This window comes from Aythya marila (genome assembly GCF_965140915.1).
Source record: "Aythya marila genome assembly, chromosome: 8".
Classification (NCBI taxonomy): domain Eukaryota; kingdom Metazoa; phylum Chordata; class Aves; order Anseriformes; family Anatidae; genus Aythya; species Aythya marila.
This window is the reverse complement of record NC_139049.1, coordinates 28,896,332-28,911,788: the sequence shown is the minus strand read 5'-3', so window position 1 is coordinate 28,911,788 and position 15,457 is coordinate 28,896,332. Positions and strand designations below refer to the sequence as shown.

General features: G+C 44.1%; 1 protein-coding gene across 1 annotated transcript in view; it reads right to left on the bottom strand.

Annotated features, from left to right (window-relative positions):
- FGGY (FGGY carbohydrate kinase domain containing) overlaps positions 1 to 14,047 on the bottom strand; it is a 179,559-nt gene extending 165,512 nt beyond the window's left edge. The window contains exon 1 of the mRNA XM_082766574.1: positions 14,007 to 14,047. The gene's annotated coding sequence lies outside the window, so the exon portion shown is untranslated. The remainder of the gene's footprint in view (positions 1 to 14,006) is intronic.
- Between the last annotated feature and the right edge of the window lie 1,410 nt (positions 14,048 to 15,457).

Below are 15,457 nucleotides of genomic sequence, written 5' to 3'. Positions count from 1 at the left end.
GTTTCACTCCAGGTACCCTGCAAAAACCTCCAGATGACCTTAACAGTCCCTGAAATTCCTGACCAGCCTTGTGCTACCTCAGGGCCCCCTGGTTTGGGAGGTGTTCCTCTGTGAACTTGGAGCAGATGTGTGTTGAAGCGCTGGTGAAAAGGACTGTCACAGTGAGCTGCCAGCGTCCACCTTCTTCTCCTGTCCCTGTCACACAACCAAGCCCACCGCTGGCACTAGCTGCCTTCCCTGCTTACAGCTTTCATCTATACAGAAACTGAAGAGGCCCGGGGCACAGGTTAGATCCATGACCTCCCAGGTGTTAAACTGTCAGGACACAAGGCTGGCACGGCACTCGGTGAGTGCTCTGCCAGCCGATACCCAGACACACGTGGGGGACCGTTCCCTGGAGGCTGTCTGGAGGAGGCCACCTGCTTTGGAGGCAGGAATGGGGGAAAAGAGTTGAATCATATGGATATGAGTCATGATCTGCTACTTTGTGTTCAGGTTGGTTTAGTTTTTAGCCATAGCCAGAGAGACTGGGGAATGAACGGTCACTCTTCCTGAGGCACTGAACTACTCTTCCTGAAAAAAAAGTTACTTACTGAAAATAGCATTTTGGTGAGAACATGCAAAGAGAAAGCTTTTCACTAGGTTTGCCCTCTGCTGTGGCTAAGCTGAGGCCTCCAGTCTCTTGGGCTGCCATCCAGCTGGATTCAGAACAATTCATTCACTAGAAAATGCAGAAAAAGAAACAGGAAAAAACTATATGAGGTTTCCATGGCCACAGGACTATATACTTTCTTCTGACCGTTATCACAGATTTCAACACTTGCCAGTTTGCCATCCAGACAAGCAATAGATGTCAGAAATAATGTTTGCTTTTAGTGAGCGTTTGTTCCAGACACATCCCAGGGAAAGGTACTGGTTTTGAGCCCAAACAAGTAACACATTTTCATCCGTGGACAAACCACAAAGCATAGACATCCAGACATCTAAATGTTGGCTCTAGATCTCTTCTTCAATAATAATAATTTCAGTGTGATTTCAAATTATTTTAGATTTCTAAAGTTCATGTTCTTTTGTGACGGTTGTTGATAATAACATGTCAGGTGTAACACAACGTAAGGCTTACCAAAGGACTAAGATATTAAAAATGACAGCATTTGTTGGAGAAATTGCACAAATTTTGACTAATATTCTAGAACAAAGAAGAGAAGACAGAAATAAATCAGCTCCTCTTATCAGTGATGCTGGACTGTAAAGCAGATCATCCTGAATTCATTTGTGACATATTCAAGAGCAGCAGGTGGAAGTGCAAGCAGTCTTTCTTCTTCGCTCTCCTATGTTCTTGCTCAGCTTACCACTATTATCTAGACAACATAAATTAGTGCTTAAGAGGAAAAAGTCTCAAAATGTTCGTTAAACACTATGTTCTCTGTCACACTGTTGCCCTATTAAAGCCCCCACGTCCTGGTCCACCAGGAATACCTGGACTCTGCATTTGCTATGTAGCCTCCTTCCCTCACTTCCTGAAAGTTCATTTATTTAATATCCTTTCAGGCTTTACACGTTTCAGGACTGAAAGGTCCTGTAGAGAATTGGATATCTCAACCCAAATTCCAGGCATGTAGTCTAAGGACTTTGCTAAACCAGAATCTCAGGGCTGTTGAGTTACTATTCCTGTAACTCAGAGGTTTTTGCCAAAGTGTAATAGATTAAAAAAAAAAAAAAAAAAAGAAAGGAAAGAAAAAAGAGAGTTTCCATGAGTTTCCATACGTATCTTTGCTGACTAAACAGTCTGCACAAAGCACAAGCAACTTAATAGTTAATAACAACAGGATTATCCCCCCCAACACTTGGTCTGAAAGGGCTACAAGCTCTGAGTCACTGCACAGTTGATTTAAGCTTAACCCTAATAGCTCTGTTATGCTGTGGCTTATTCTTAAATCTTCTTGGAAGCAGGAGAGTGTCAACAATAAACTTGTAAGGTTTAACACTCTAACACCAGGTAAATTGCATTATCTCAATTACAAGGATCAGCACTGTTCTTGCCACTGCATCACAGAGCTGTAAAGTAATGCTGGAGCAAAAGCATGTGCCTGCTGGTATATGCCTGAAGAGGTTCTGGGAATTAATTCTGCTTTGCAGAACTATTCCAGTTATTCATGTGACTCAGCGGCTGAGACCGGGATCTTCCTGCACTCACATGCTGGCGTGCTGATTCAGGCTGGTTCAGCAGCTCGGGATAGGAGAGACACCTTATCAAAAGAAAAGCCCTCCTTGGGGACAGGCTCTCCCTGCAGTAGCAAAGGAAATTTCCGTTGCTCTATCTGGAGCAGTCCGGCGGGACAGGAATAGCAAGTCATTAGGTCTGGATGATTTTCCTGAGTAAGAAGGGAACCATTATTTTCAACCAAGAAAATAGTTCTCAGCGTCTCTGCTGCGATGTCTGCCCAGATGTATTGTCAGGGCTAAGGGCTAGCACCGTGTCAAAGGAAAGCAGAGCTCTGCACTTCTGCCTGCAGAGTCATACCTAACTATTTCAGTCACACGTGGTATTCTGGCTTTATTTATAAATGTTTTAGAAAGGATTAATGCCCGGCTAACCCTTAGCATAAGCACGTTGCAGATGGGAACAGTAAATTGTAATTAATTTATCAGCACCCCCTGGAGTTATTCAAATTTGTGTATAGTCACAAGGACATTTGTAGTAGATTAACTCTTTATAAAGCAATTGCAAATAATATCTTGACCTGCAAGGCACTCATCATCCCCATTAGGCACAGAAGACGGGAATTATCTGATTAAATGCAGGCATGGAGGAAACCTCAGCAACTGAGCCAGTCACTCCATGCTCTCCCTGAGGATAACAGAATCAAGGAATTGAGTTGAAAACCCCAAAATTCAACATCTAAAACTGGTCTATCCAATGGTAGCTGGAGCATTTCAAGTGACTTGCCTGGGATCTTACAAAACAGACTGTGGCAGATCAGCACCAAGACGCACGTTTCCTAATTCCTGTCCTTGTTCTCAGTCCACAAGACTACAGCTGCCCTATAATCACATAATTACAGTCCTGCTTCAGTGAAGCTGTGAATATAATTAATCAAGGGTCTTAAATCTGCCAGCTCCAGAAAAAGCAGACTTCCCTTAATATTATGCACAGTCCAGTATTCCTGTAGGAGCAACTACTGTAGTCAATACAATCTGGGTCAGCCACATAAACACTGCAATACACAAACGTACCTGGTTATGTGTGGGGGTTACGTCTCACACAGAGTACCATGTTTTCATGGTCCATGCTGACATAAATAGCAATTACACAGTATTTTTGCTAAGTATTTCGGCACCTGCAATACCAAAGTATTGTTTCCTGCATTTACTGCTCCTCAGCAGCCTCCCCCCCCCCTCGGCCTTGGACTTGGATTTTCTCTTTCAAATGAGATTATTTTTTATCTGCTCTGCTGCTCACTTCTCCCACAACAAATGGTACATTCAAGGGGAAACAATACATTTAACCCCTTCAATGGGTAAAAGTATAGTCACAGCAGTCCCTGATACATGTCTGAATAAAAAGAAGCCATCTGCTGAAACAGGCCTTGGCAGGTATCAATGGACTGGAGTAGAGGGGAAAAAAAAACATCTATAAAACTGAAAACAATGATGTCCATAACAGAAATGAAAGGGGAAAAGGGGAAAAAAATGAAAGACTCTCAAGATGTTCTTCTCCCTTCCCACCCCAAAGATGTGGAAGACATTAATTACTTGTCAGACTACAGCTGTGGATGCAGGTACAGCCTCTCACAACTCCTTCCAGACGGTACAGCCATAAATTCCTACCAAAAACAGAACTTAAACATTTTTATCTACATGAAAAACTTGAACATCAGGTGCTGAGGCATAAATCCACATGGTATTTGAGGGTTAAAAACCAGAGGAAAACTGTAGCCTGGGAAAATTAGGGGCTTTCCATTCCCGGTGTAATGAAACAACAGATTTAAAGTTCAGAGTGAGAAAAGTCATTGAAAGGAATTAGATTTCCAGCCTCCTGAGACATACAGGCTTTGTTTTTCAAGGCTATTGATAAATCTATCAGTCTCCCGATTACTGTCCCCTCGTCCCCTGAAAAACCTTCTAAAAAGGAGTCTGCTGCCTTAATTGGAAGGAAAAGGGTTTAAAGAACATCCACTGTAAGGCCTCTCTGAAGAAGGAAAGTCCCTGGAGGCAAAACAATAATTGGTTTTGACCTTCCGCAGTTAAGGAGGCGTTGGTAAAGACTAGACTTAAACACAGCCTGACAACTGCGAGTTCCAATCAAATTCAGAAGGAGACGGAAATTGGATAAGCAAATTCCTTTTTGTTCATGACCCCGGTGCCGCTCTCCTTTCCCCCTGCAGCATGACACATCAGAATCTTTCCCGCGTGCCATAAATCACTGGCGAGACAGCAGTAGCCTTTGAATCGCTGTCTTATGTTACGCTCCCATCTCCCAGGCGAGCAGCGGGAGCAGTCCCTGCTCTGCTCTGGAGCAGCCCAGCCGCACAGCCCGGCGCGGCGCAGAGGCTAGCTGCAGCGAGGAAGGAAGCAGAGTGAGTTCATCGCTGTTTTCAGCACGGTGTAAATTCCCTCGCTTGGAGTTTGGAAGAAGCCTTCACATTAGCGCCGGCAGCAGCTTGCCAGTTTAAGGAAATTTTGGGTTTGAATGCAGGCACTCACAATCCCCACTCTGTCAGGAGCTGCAGCTGGCAGAGTGCTTTCCTTCCCTTAAATTTGAGCTCATGGAGGACGCTCGATGCCAGCACTGCTCTGGGAAGCGTAATGCTTGTTGTGTTACCTTCTGCATGGCAAGTGCATCTTGTCTGGGTGTCCGTGCAGACCCCTGGCAGCAGCTGGAGGCACCTCGGTGCTCCCCGCAGCCTGTGCCTGCCCACACTCATCGCCACCGCTCAGCACCGCCGCGCTGGCCCCGTGCCGTGCAGCTTGCCAAGGCCTCCTCAGGCTCCTGGGGTTGTTTGTTACCTACAAACTCCACCGCCTCCAGGTAAATCAGAGAACCCGAAACTCATTTTTCTGTTTTAAGGACATCTTAACTTCATAATTCCTCAAAGGCCAGCAGAGCAAAGTTTTTTCTTACAATGGCTCTGCATGCAAACTTGCAACCAAGTTTTGCTATACTTTAAAAAACAATCCCCTATATGCCATTTCTCCTTTTTGGCAGAACAGAGTCACAACGCAAAGACCACAGACCAAATAAAAGTGCGTGAACTAATGGTGAATTTTTCCACCTTAAATGGCCAGCCAGTTTGAGATGGTCACCACTGAAACCCGACTCATGCAATTTGCAGGTATGACTCACAAGAGTTGGAGGTCCAAAAGCAATAAGAGCACAGCTTGGAGACATATCAAGACTTTGGAGACAAAAGTTATTTATTTTTAGGGTCTGATGAGACAGAGGTGAAAGTGTAAGTGATATATAAGAAGTTAAACGTGATGTCCAGGTGTTTTCTCGAGGCTGACATGGTTTCACTTTCTCCAGGAAAGGAGCTAAAAGCAGGGAATGGCTTCATACAGACAGATGTGTGGAGTTAGGATCAGTAGGACTGTCCCAGAGTGCCTCCTCCACATGCTCTGACCCTTTCTCAAGTTTTGGGAAAGGTTGCTTCTTCCTGCCTCCTCCCGCTGAACCTCACCCCACTTACCATCAGCCATGGCTCTTCCAGCCTTTTTTAGGTGTTGTGCCAGCTGATGCCTGCTGAGGCCACGGAAAGGCTCGCTCCCAGAAGTGCTCTCTTGCTCTTTCAGGCCAGAAGTGCCCAAAGAGTCAATGTGACATTGAGTCGGACAGCAAAGCAGAATATCCTGACAGTATCCAAGCCACGCTGCAGCTGCTGCAAGTCAGCAATGCTTAGACTCTGACCTGGCACCTTACGTGCTCTCTGAGAGTGGGGGCATTTGGCCCAAGCCCAGTCCCAGTGGGTAGAAGCAACCAGTACCGAAAGCATAACCACGACTGATATTCGGAAGGACCAGGTCTGGGACACGTTTCAGAATCACAAATCTCTATCGTTTGCATCCTCCCAAGTCCTGCCTCATTCCATGTATGTAATTCTCCCCCCTACACCTTTTCAAATCTATCCGGTGGTCTCTAAATTTTGCAGAAATAACTTGCCAATTTAAAAGGGATCTGGCTGATTCACATTAATATGGGGAGCTCCAGCAATTCACAACTCTCCTTGCTCTTTATTTTATTCTGTAGACTCAGACTTCTTCTGTGCACTGCTCCTGCCCTCAGGAAGCATTACAGACTCCTACCAGGAGGCACAAATCAGGGGGAGGGTGAATCCTCATCTATAATAATGTTCAAACCGTATGTAGGCAATGGGAATTAATAAAACTGGAACAGGCTCAGCACTGGCACTTTATGTAGGACAATACGTACCTCCTGAGCTGGGTCATGTACCTAGCACGTCCTTGCTGAAGTGCCAGCTTCGCAGAGGAATGCTGACACTTACAGGGTGCTGCTATGTACTATAGTAGAGCAGAGGCTTCTGCAAAGAGCCAGCAATGCAGGTTAGCTGGGAGCATATAAAAAAAAATATATCTATAAATAATGTTCTACAAACGAGGTGACATAAAAGATCTAAAAATACCAAAAGGCCACTTTGTCAGGGGGTTCTTTAAGTTGTTTTATTTATTTATGGAGTTCTAAGCAAATGGGAGGGAAGGTTTAGAGCCAGATAAGAAAAGAGACAAATCTAACATTCAGACTGCAAGATGCTGTGCACCTCTTAACGCCCCTGGAAATCAAAGATGCTGAGTTCCCGTCACAGGGGCACAACCTAGACTAAAAACCACAGTCCTATGCCTTTGTTGATTATTTACACTTGTCAATAGATACTTGCAGTAGTGTTCAGAAAGGGCGTCCTTGCTCCCAAGAAGTCTCAGTTCAAGTATCAAGGAATTCTTGCACCTTTTTTGTTTCTGCTTCTTGTTTTTTGTGTTTCGCAGCACTTAAAAGCGAAGCAACGAGCTTCAGCCATCCATCTCGAAATAGTTCAGAAAAAAACCCACACAATTTTCAGAAGCCAAAGCACAGCCTCAGCACTCTGAAGCAATTTACTCATGCTCACCGGGCCAGTCAGCAGCAGAACCAGAAAGGAGAGCCAGGTCTTTGCTGTCATCAGCAAGGCCATGTCGACTCTTTGTTCCTCTCCTATTTCCAGCACTCTGAGGTGCAAGAAGCAGAGCCTGATGGCAGGGGTGATATTAGGGCAGGAAATGAGTCAAAACAAGTGTCTTGAAAGAGCGTTACTTCTTTACAGGGCCAGGGCAGAGCTTGCTTTGGTGATCCTTCAGCTCTGCCCTTAACTGCTCTAGCGGTTTCTGTTAAAGAGGAGGTCAGACGAGGATCGGGGACAGACAATTTTCACATACTGTTCCAGCAGAAGGCTGCAGGAGCCCTAGCGGAGCCCTGCCATCTACACGGGACACCGTAAGATCTCTTCAGTTATCCATACGCAGCTGCTCCAGGAAAACACCATGGTGCTGGGGCGAGAGCATGTCTGCGGAGTCACGCCGCGGCACAGTAAGCGGCTCTCTTCACTTGAAGGGCACCGTGCCCTGCACAGCCCTCTAGGTCACCGCATTTGTTTTCAAGGTCTCTCGACCTCAAATATATGTTTTTAAAGATCATCAAGGCAGAATCTGCCCTGCTTTCAGCAACCCCTGTGCCGAATTCCGCTCTGCTCTAAGAGGGGAGCAACCTAGCTCTTCCCTGCCCAGACATCCCTGCTATGAGGATGACACACCGCCGGTCACACTGTTCACACCAACTGTGGCAGTAAACTTTATTTCAACTTTGACATTTAGTTCCTGTACGGTGACTCATGACCATCCATGATGCTCTGTTTAGGGATGCAAGACTCCAAAGCCAATGCAGGAAAACAAGCAGCAAGCTACAGCGATCAGGAGGCAATTGCCGAAACAATGCACCTCATCATTTTTTTAAACCGTGGGGATGAAACAATAGGTGAGGACAAGTTCCAGTTGCTATGTTCTCTTGTAGAAGGAAACTGGCAATTTATATTTAAAGTGCACTTTACTAAGTGTATTTTTACCAAGTGTACTTTTTTAAGGCAGTATATCAGTCAATGGCACTACCTAAGCCATTCTAGCTTAATAAAAGCATCAAGTCTTCCAGTTTCCGGACTTCTACAAAAAAATGGCAACACAAAATTGTTTCAGAGTGCTTTGAATATAAAAATAAGGAATACCACAAGCACAGAATGCAACTACCTAAATTCTTTGTCTTGTTCAGCCTATTTATAACCCTCCACAGAGTTGAAGTTGTGCAACGAGTGATGATTTATGTCCCTTCTGACCAGGCCTGAAGATTCTCAGGGCAGGTGGTTGGAACAGCAAACATGTCCTGTTTCTGATATGACAATGAAGCACATGGGCACGGGGCTCTGCCACCATCCCAAGGAATTCACCATGGTGGAGAAGCCAAGGCATTAACCACAGCTGACCCAGACACAACAAAAGAGTCCCCTCCGCCTGCCCCTGCTAAATTTACCATGTTCTGGTCTATTTATGTAGCCGGTGCTGAGAGTGCACTAGGAAAAAATAATAATCCTTAAAATCCTAAATTAACCTTTTGTACGTGGGTGTCTAGAATTATTTGCAGATACCACTTAGGACAAACGTGGTTGTATCTAAGGAGTTACCAGTTTTGTTTTCGCAGGTATTATGGATTGTTCTCTTAGGCTCAGCGAAGACAAAGAAACACATTTTAGCAATTAGCATTTACTTAAAATATACGTTATGTACAAAGACATCTCGCAGGGACATGTTCTCACTTCCTCAACAACTGAGAAGCACTCCTTTAAATCCTTTAACTTCACGAGGAAGAATTCCTCTTGACTGTATATATGGAAACATGAAGCCTACATTACAGATGAAGCTGAGTTGTGAGGTCAAAGACAGCAGGCAGATCTCTCAAAGCTGGCGTCAACTGGAAGAGCTCTCGATTACTGCTGAGCCATGATGATGAGCTAGAGAACAGCCCAGAATGCCCAAGTTTGCCTCAAGTTTCCACCTCCAGCCATAAAACACGTTACCAAACTCCTGTAGCAGAATATCTGTAAACAGCCAACTGAGGGCATATATGTGTCTGCTGACTGGAAAATATCCAAGTTAACCTACTCAGAAACTCAGCTCCTTTCCCTCATCTTGCATCACAGAATTATTTATTTGCCTGAAGGCAGTTTGAAGCAATTAGTATACTCAAAGGTTGGTATTAAGACTGCTATTGATAGTGGCGTGGGGAAGAAAATTGCAGTGAACGTCAGTAATCTGAGCATTTTTGGACCAGAATAGTGTTCGGATTAGTGAATGTCAATGCTATTTCAAGGTTATGCTTGCTAATATTAGTAAGTAGTCAGACATACCAGAATGCTTTTTTTTTTTTTCTTTCTTTTTTTTCCCCTATTTTTTTCTTAAAGCCAAAGCTCTGACTTAAGACAAAATGTAGCCATGGCAGCAGGAGTGGCACAGGGGATAACACATTACCATTCAGCTGGCCAAATCTTTTGGATTAGCAAATTTTGGAAGAAAGAGGTTTCAGTGTATTTAATTAACTTGTCTTAAGAGTTCTTGATCTTGTTTCAAACCACGTAACCTTTAAGGTCTCTGATGAGTCAATGTTTCTAGACCAAGACTTGCAAGAGAATGTTTGAATGCACCTACGAGGTTTAGGAGCTTGCTGGTTTGTGGCTGAACTTCTACTCCTGAAAGGCAATTAAAACAAAACAAACAAAAAAAAAAAAGACAGGGAATTGTGCTGTTTTAAACAAACAAACAAAGCAACAACAACAAAAAACAGATTGCTTGCCAACAGGTAAGCTAAACTTACTGTTTCACCTTTTACCTAGGTAAGAGAAACAATGATGCTGCTTATTCCTATTTCTAGCTGAAATGAGTTATCATTTTTTGTTTCCCTCTAACTTGGAAATAATTTTCTAAACTCTAAAAAGCCTCAGTATTTGTCTTTTGTGTAAGCAATTTCTAAAGGTCAAGCCTAAGCATTTGATATAAGAAAGAAACCCAAGTTATTAGACACCCTTGCAAGACCAGGCACTAAAATGTGCCCAGACAGACTAGTCAAGTGATACTTATTCAAAGTTATGCTTTCTGTGCCTCAGTCAGACCACCATGGCAGAGATCATGTCAGTGCTTCCACTGTAAACTTGACATAAGGTTTGTAAATGAACCAGAAAGCCAAGCAGAAGCTTAGACATGGGCATATCCATTTCAGTGCAGGGCTGTGTCAGAAGAAGCTTGCCAAGTTTTAGCACTCACGACGAGTAGAAATAAGTGATTCAGGCTGGATTTTTTTTTTTTTTGTTTTTGCATGAGGAAGCCTGGGAGAAATGTGAAATGTTGGGAAGGTCCTGTACAGCAGCTCCTGGTGTCCTGCGCTCACATAACCAGCCCTCGGGAGGGTTAGCCTGAAATGGGAGTGAACACGCTGTTGTCAGGATTTACAGGGGTAAAGAAAAGGATGAGAAGATCACGGATGTTTGTTCTCCTACCTTTCCTTCCCAGACCTGCCCACAGCTCCCTTTTGCTCACCCTGACAAGCCTTAGCCCCGTGGTGCTGGAGAATGGGACAGCAGTTCCCTCTAGGCACCTCTTTTGCTCCGGAGGGGTAAAGTGCTGAAACAGAACTATCTTGCCCATGCCTCAATAACCTTTCAGAGCTTCACACGGCCAAGTGACTGGACCTCTCTGCCCCTGTACTTCAGGGCAGAGCTGCTGTGGGAGCCAGGTCTCCGCTATTATCGAGTTTCTCTGCCCGGAGGCCAACTGGCTGGCTGGGTTATGACTAGACACAGCCCACGGAGAGGAGGCAGAAGAGCAGCCTCATGAATTCTGCCATTTGGCACAGTCTTTGGAGAAGCCTCGGGCACTCGGTATCGTGCAGTGTTGGAGAGAACCCTGAGCTCGCTGCAAATCATTTGTTTAACAAACCACCACCAATGCGCTTCCAGAAGGAGTTATATCATGGAGATATTTTGCTTTTATTTATAGCAAAGCTTTTAAAAAGTCAGTGTGCCAACAGCACTGCTCTGGTACACAAGCTATCACAAGAGCTTTCTCTTCTCCATGGGAGGGAAAAAAAAAAACAGCTTTGCCATAGCTTTGTGTGGTATTTGCAGTCAGAAGGTGACTCTCTGGTGGTGACCACCACGCTAATATAACCTATATTACTTTATACACAGATTACATCACACAATCTACATGCTGCTTATTTGCAACCTAGCACTAGTCATTAAATAAATATTAATTTGGTAGGTGGGCATCTTAAACAGGCCTACAGAAATAGCACCAGGCGCAAAAACTTACATGTTTGACACAGAGGCCAGAGGGGCTCTCTGGTACGTAGCATGCAGGCTTCTTCAGAGGCAATGTAGGATTTGGGGAAGTGGGGACTGATTTAAATAAAGATACCAGAGAAGATAAAAGCTAGATTAAAGCAAAGCAGTAAAAAAAAGCAGAGGAGAAGAACAATATCAGGGAAATAGAACTCACTGGCAGAGTCTCAGTCATCTCTCCCCTGTAGCTGCACACACAAGTTGGTAACACAGAAATGCACAGTGACTGTTGGGCACAGCAATCTGCTATTGTTAAAATAAGTAAAGGTACTTCTTGAGCATAAAAGCAAACATCTCACTAAATAGTCCATCAACTTATAGGTGTCTCTTTTTGTTTGCAGGTAGACGTGTATAATTTGTGATACCTGAACTCGTCGAGGTTGCCTTATAAATAAATACGGATTGCTTGACAGATGCTGAGGTAGGAGGGGTGGAATGCTTTCTATTGCAGTCTCTGTAGGTTTTTATATTCCAGCACATTGTCCAGATGCCCTTAAAAATAATCTGTAACATCTTTCACATAAGGCCCTTTCCCCATATAATTTCACCTTATTACATTTTATAGCAATGCAGCCAGCCCCCCAAATTCAAGTGATGATCCTTCATTTTCCTCAACAGCACAATTAGTATGGTACAGATGCTCTGCTCCGGGGTCAATTTCAATTCTTAAAAAACAAATTACTCATAGTACGTGTTCAGCTCATTATCCATGTGGGAGTGAGGGAGTGAGAATGTATTACTGTTTACCCACATAACCACTCTGAAACTAGCAGATTTTCCCCCACACTGCTGTACTGCTTTTCTCCCATCATGACTCCAACAAGATAACTTGCAAATAATATTCTGTGACCAATTTTGCTCAGTAGTAACTTGCTTTCAGAGTTAAATAGACTAGTGACTACAGATGTATGTATAAAAATACATGTATATGTATGCAGGGCCAAACTCTGAAAATGGATTTGAGTGTAGGAATCCAACTGTGTGAAATTCTCACCTTGCTGGCTTCAAACTCAGGATTTCATCCTGGGTGCTGAAAAACTTCTTGGGCTGCTACTCCCACACCCCTGAAGAGTCCAGTTTTCAATAAAGTCCATTAAAATCTCTGTTGCAAAGCCAAAAAGGCACTAAAATCTGTTTACCTTCAACCAGCCCAAACAACAAAGACTCAGAGATCTGATCTTTTCATTGCATGCATGCAACCTGAAGGAAACAAATCTAGAAAGTGCACCACTTATTTTGGCTAAATGACTCTAGAAGAAATGGGGAAAACAAAGCGATGGCAGCTTGCCCTGGGACTGCTGAGATGGTTGTGATATGATACAGCATGCAGATGTGAGAATGCTCTGGAAAGGACTTAGCTCTGCCTGATAGTCTAGCAATGCAGGGCTTGAGGTATTTTAAAGACCAAGCTGCTGGAAATGAATAGCATGCAGCTCTCACAAAGCTAAGTCTTCAAGATGTTTATCAGATTTTTCAGAAAACCTAAGTCATCTCCAAATCACTGGGAGATTCATCATCTAAAACTCCCTAGAGCGTTCTGGAGGATGAGCCTGTCAATACTATGTATTTGACAGGACTTTTGCTTTTAATGCCATTATAAACACATATTGTCCCTATCTCACATGCTGAATTTTCACTTGAGATCAAATTTTTTCTCTAAATTTCCCCCTCTTTTCAATTTGAAGAGGTCTTACTTACAGGAGGTACTAAAACTATGATCTCAGGAATATGTGGTTTGAAATCAGACCTCTCTCCTCCTCTCAGCGTCCTGCTCTGAAGACTCTGTGCCATGAACACCTCCATGGTGAACATCTCTGCCACCACACAGACAGGCTTTGTAGAGGAGAAGAAAGTTGACCTTCTGTGGATACCACAGGCCTTTGTCCAGGTCTTGCTTTCAAAGCAGGAGCAGCAGCATTTCCCCTTTGGTGCATGAAACCACTTTCCTCGCCATGCATAAGCATGGGGTTTGTGGACACGCCGGGAGATGAACGTTAATTTCAGGGCAGCATCTCTCATCTTATTGCCTTTTAAAACCAGGGAAAGACTGTGCTGTTACTGTTCTACTGCCTTTAAACAAGCCCTTTCATTTTGGTGCCTTGTGCAGGGCTTTTTGTTTTGCCTTTGGCTTCCTTTTGACTTTGATTCTTTTGTGGGAGGTTTTATCCCCCTTCTAAATGTCCCACCCACTCAGCATCACTTCAAATGAAAAGATTAGATGTCAACTAGTCTCCGAGTACTGAATTAAAGAGAACAACAAATTCTACCAAGGGTCTCGCTCAGACTGTAAAAATAAAAGATGAGTTTGTATTGGCAAGGGCCTCTCTTGATCTGTTAATATCAAGGAAGACAAAATTATCTGTGTTCTTTGTGAAGCAGCAGTTGTTTTAGTGGGGAAGGAAGCCAAGACAGCTGTTAGATAGTTCAGTACAAAATACTGACAGTGACACACCAACAACAACACCAGCAGTGAGGGACTCAGCCAAACCGCCAAAACACCGAGTGTTCTTAGCGGCGCTGCTCTTAAATAATTCGACAATTTGCAATAATTGAAAATTTTTCAAACAGAGCGGAGGGTACCTTTTCAGCTCGACTCGGCCTACAGCGTTTACAAAAATACTGCTGGAAGAGCAGCAAAATCTCTCAGATGCAGCAGACGCTGCTGAGATCAAGGAAGCAGGTCTTGGTCGGTGCTCAAGAAGAGGCGCAGAAGGAGCCGTCCCTGTTTAGCTTGGATGCAGCCCTTCTGCTCTGCTAAGGAGAGGCCGTGAGATTTCAACAGCTTTTGAGGAGTCCTTGGTTCACGCTACTCGAACAAATGGCTGTGTCCACATGACCTGCAGCATGCCCAACCCCATGACAAAGGATTATGAAATCATTTTTTCCACTTCCTTCGGGCAGGATGAAAGACGGCGTGCACCGCGGCCAGAGCAAGCAGAGGTTCCTGGCTGGGACCTTGCTCTCACCCTGTCATCTTGCTCTGGTGACTTGACCTCTCCTGCACATAATTTTCCTCCATTCATTCTAACTTCCCAGCAAGCTTTTATTTGAAAGTCTTCAAGACTTTCAGATGGAGCCAATATCTAAACACAAGGAATGAAACTCCGCTTTCAGTCATCCTTTTCCTATACAGCTCCAGGATTAAATAGGGTGGCATGATGCATAACACCGCGTGCTAGGCTCAGCAGCAGACGTTGGGGAGCAAAGTTTGGCCCATCAGCTCATCAAACAGAACAAGCTCCAACCACCAGTGCAATGCAAGCTGTTGAAGACTGCAAGAAACTTGCACTCTGGCCTGGTTTGGAAGGTTTCGTGTCCAATTTCTCCCCGTTCTGGCCCCTGGGTCCTCTGGAAAAGCTTTCTTTTACTCAACTGCACCCTTCTACATGGCACATTACTCTTCCCTCCAGCTGCACCTTCAAAGCTTTGCAAACTCCAATTACTGTCTAAATTGCATTTATGGGGAATAAAAAAAAAAAAAAAAAGTCATTTTCTTTGAGCGCAGAATTACATGTTGGCTGTTTTCTTATAGATTTGGATCACAAGAGAACTTGGAGGAAAAAAGAAAAAGCCCCAACTTGGCTTTAAGGAACTGCCTTTGTCCTGCATCAGTGGATGGTGTAGAGAGTGGAGCACAATCCATTTCTGCAATAAAGACCAAGACCCACAGCTCTGATGGAAATTAAGGTCCTCCACCCTGCCAACAGAAAGTTCCCACTGATGTTTCAGGCCTGTTCCACAACTGAATTCAGCCCTAGACCTCCCCAAATGCTTATTGCCTATATTTGTAGGGAAGTTATAACGACCACCCTTTTTCACAGCATTACTGACTCCAGCAACCTCCCCTGCAGCCCCCACCCCCCTTTTATAAGGGATGCATCACATCCTAAACTCAGTAACAGATGTTCTTTACAAGGCAAGAATAATTTACAGGGTTTTGTGCACAGGGAACTCACACTTTTGAAAACCCTGGTTTTGCATGCATACACAGCTTGCCTGAAGCACACACGGTCAAACTGGGTGAGAATTCC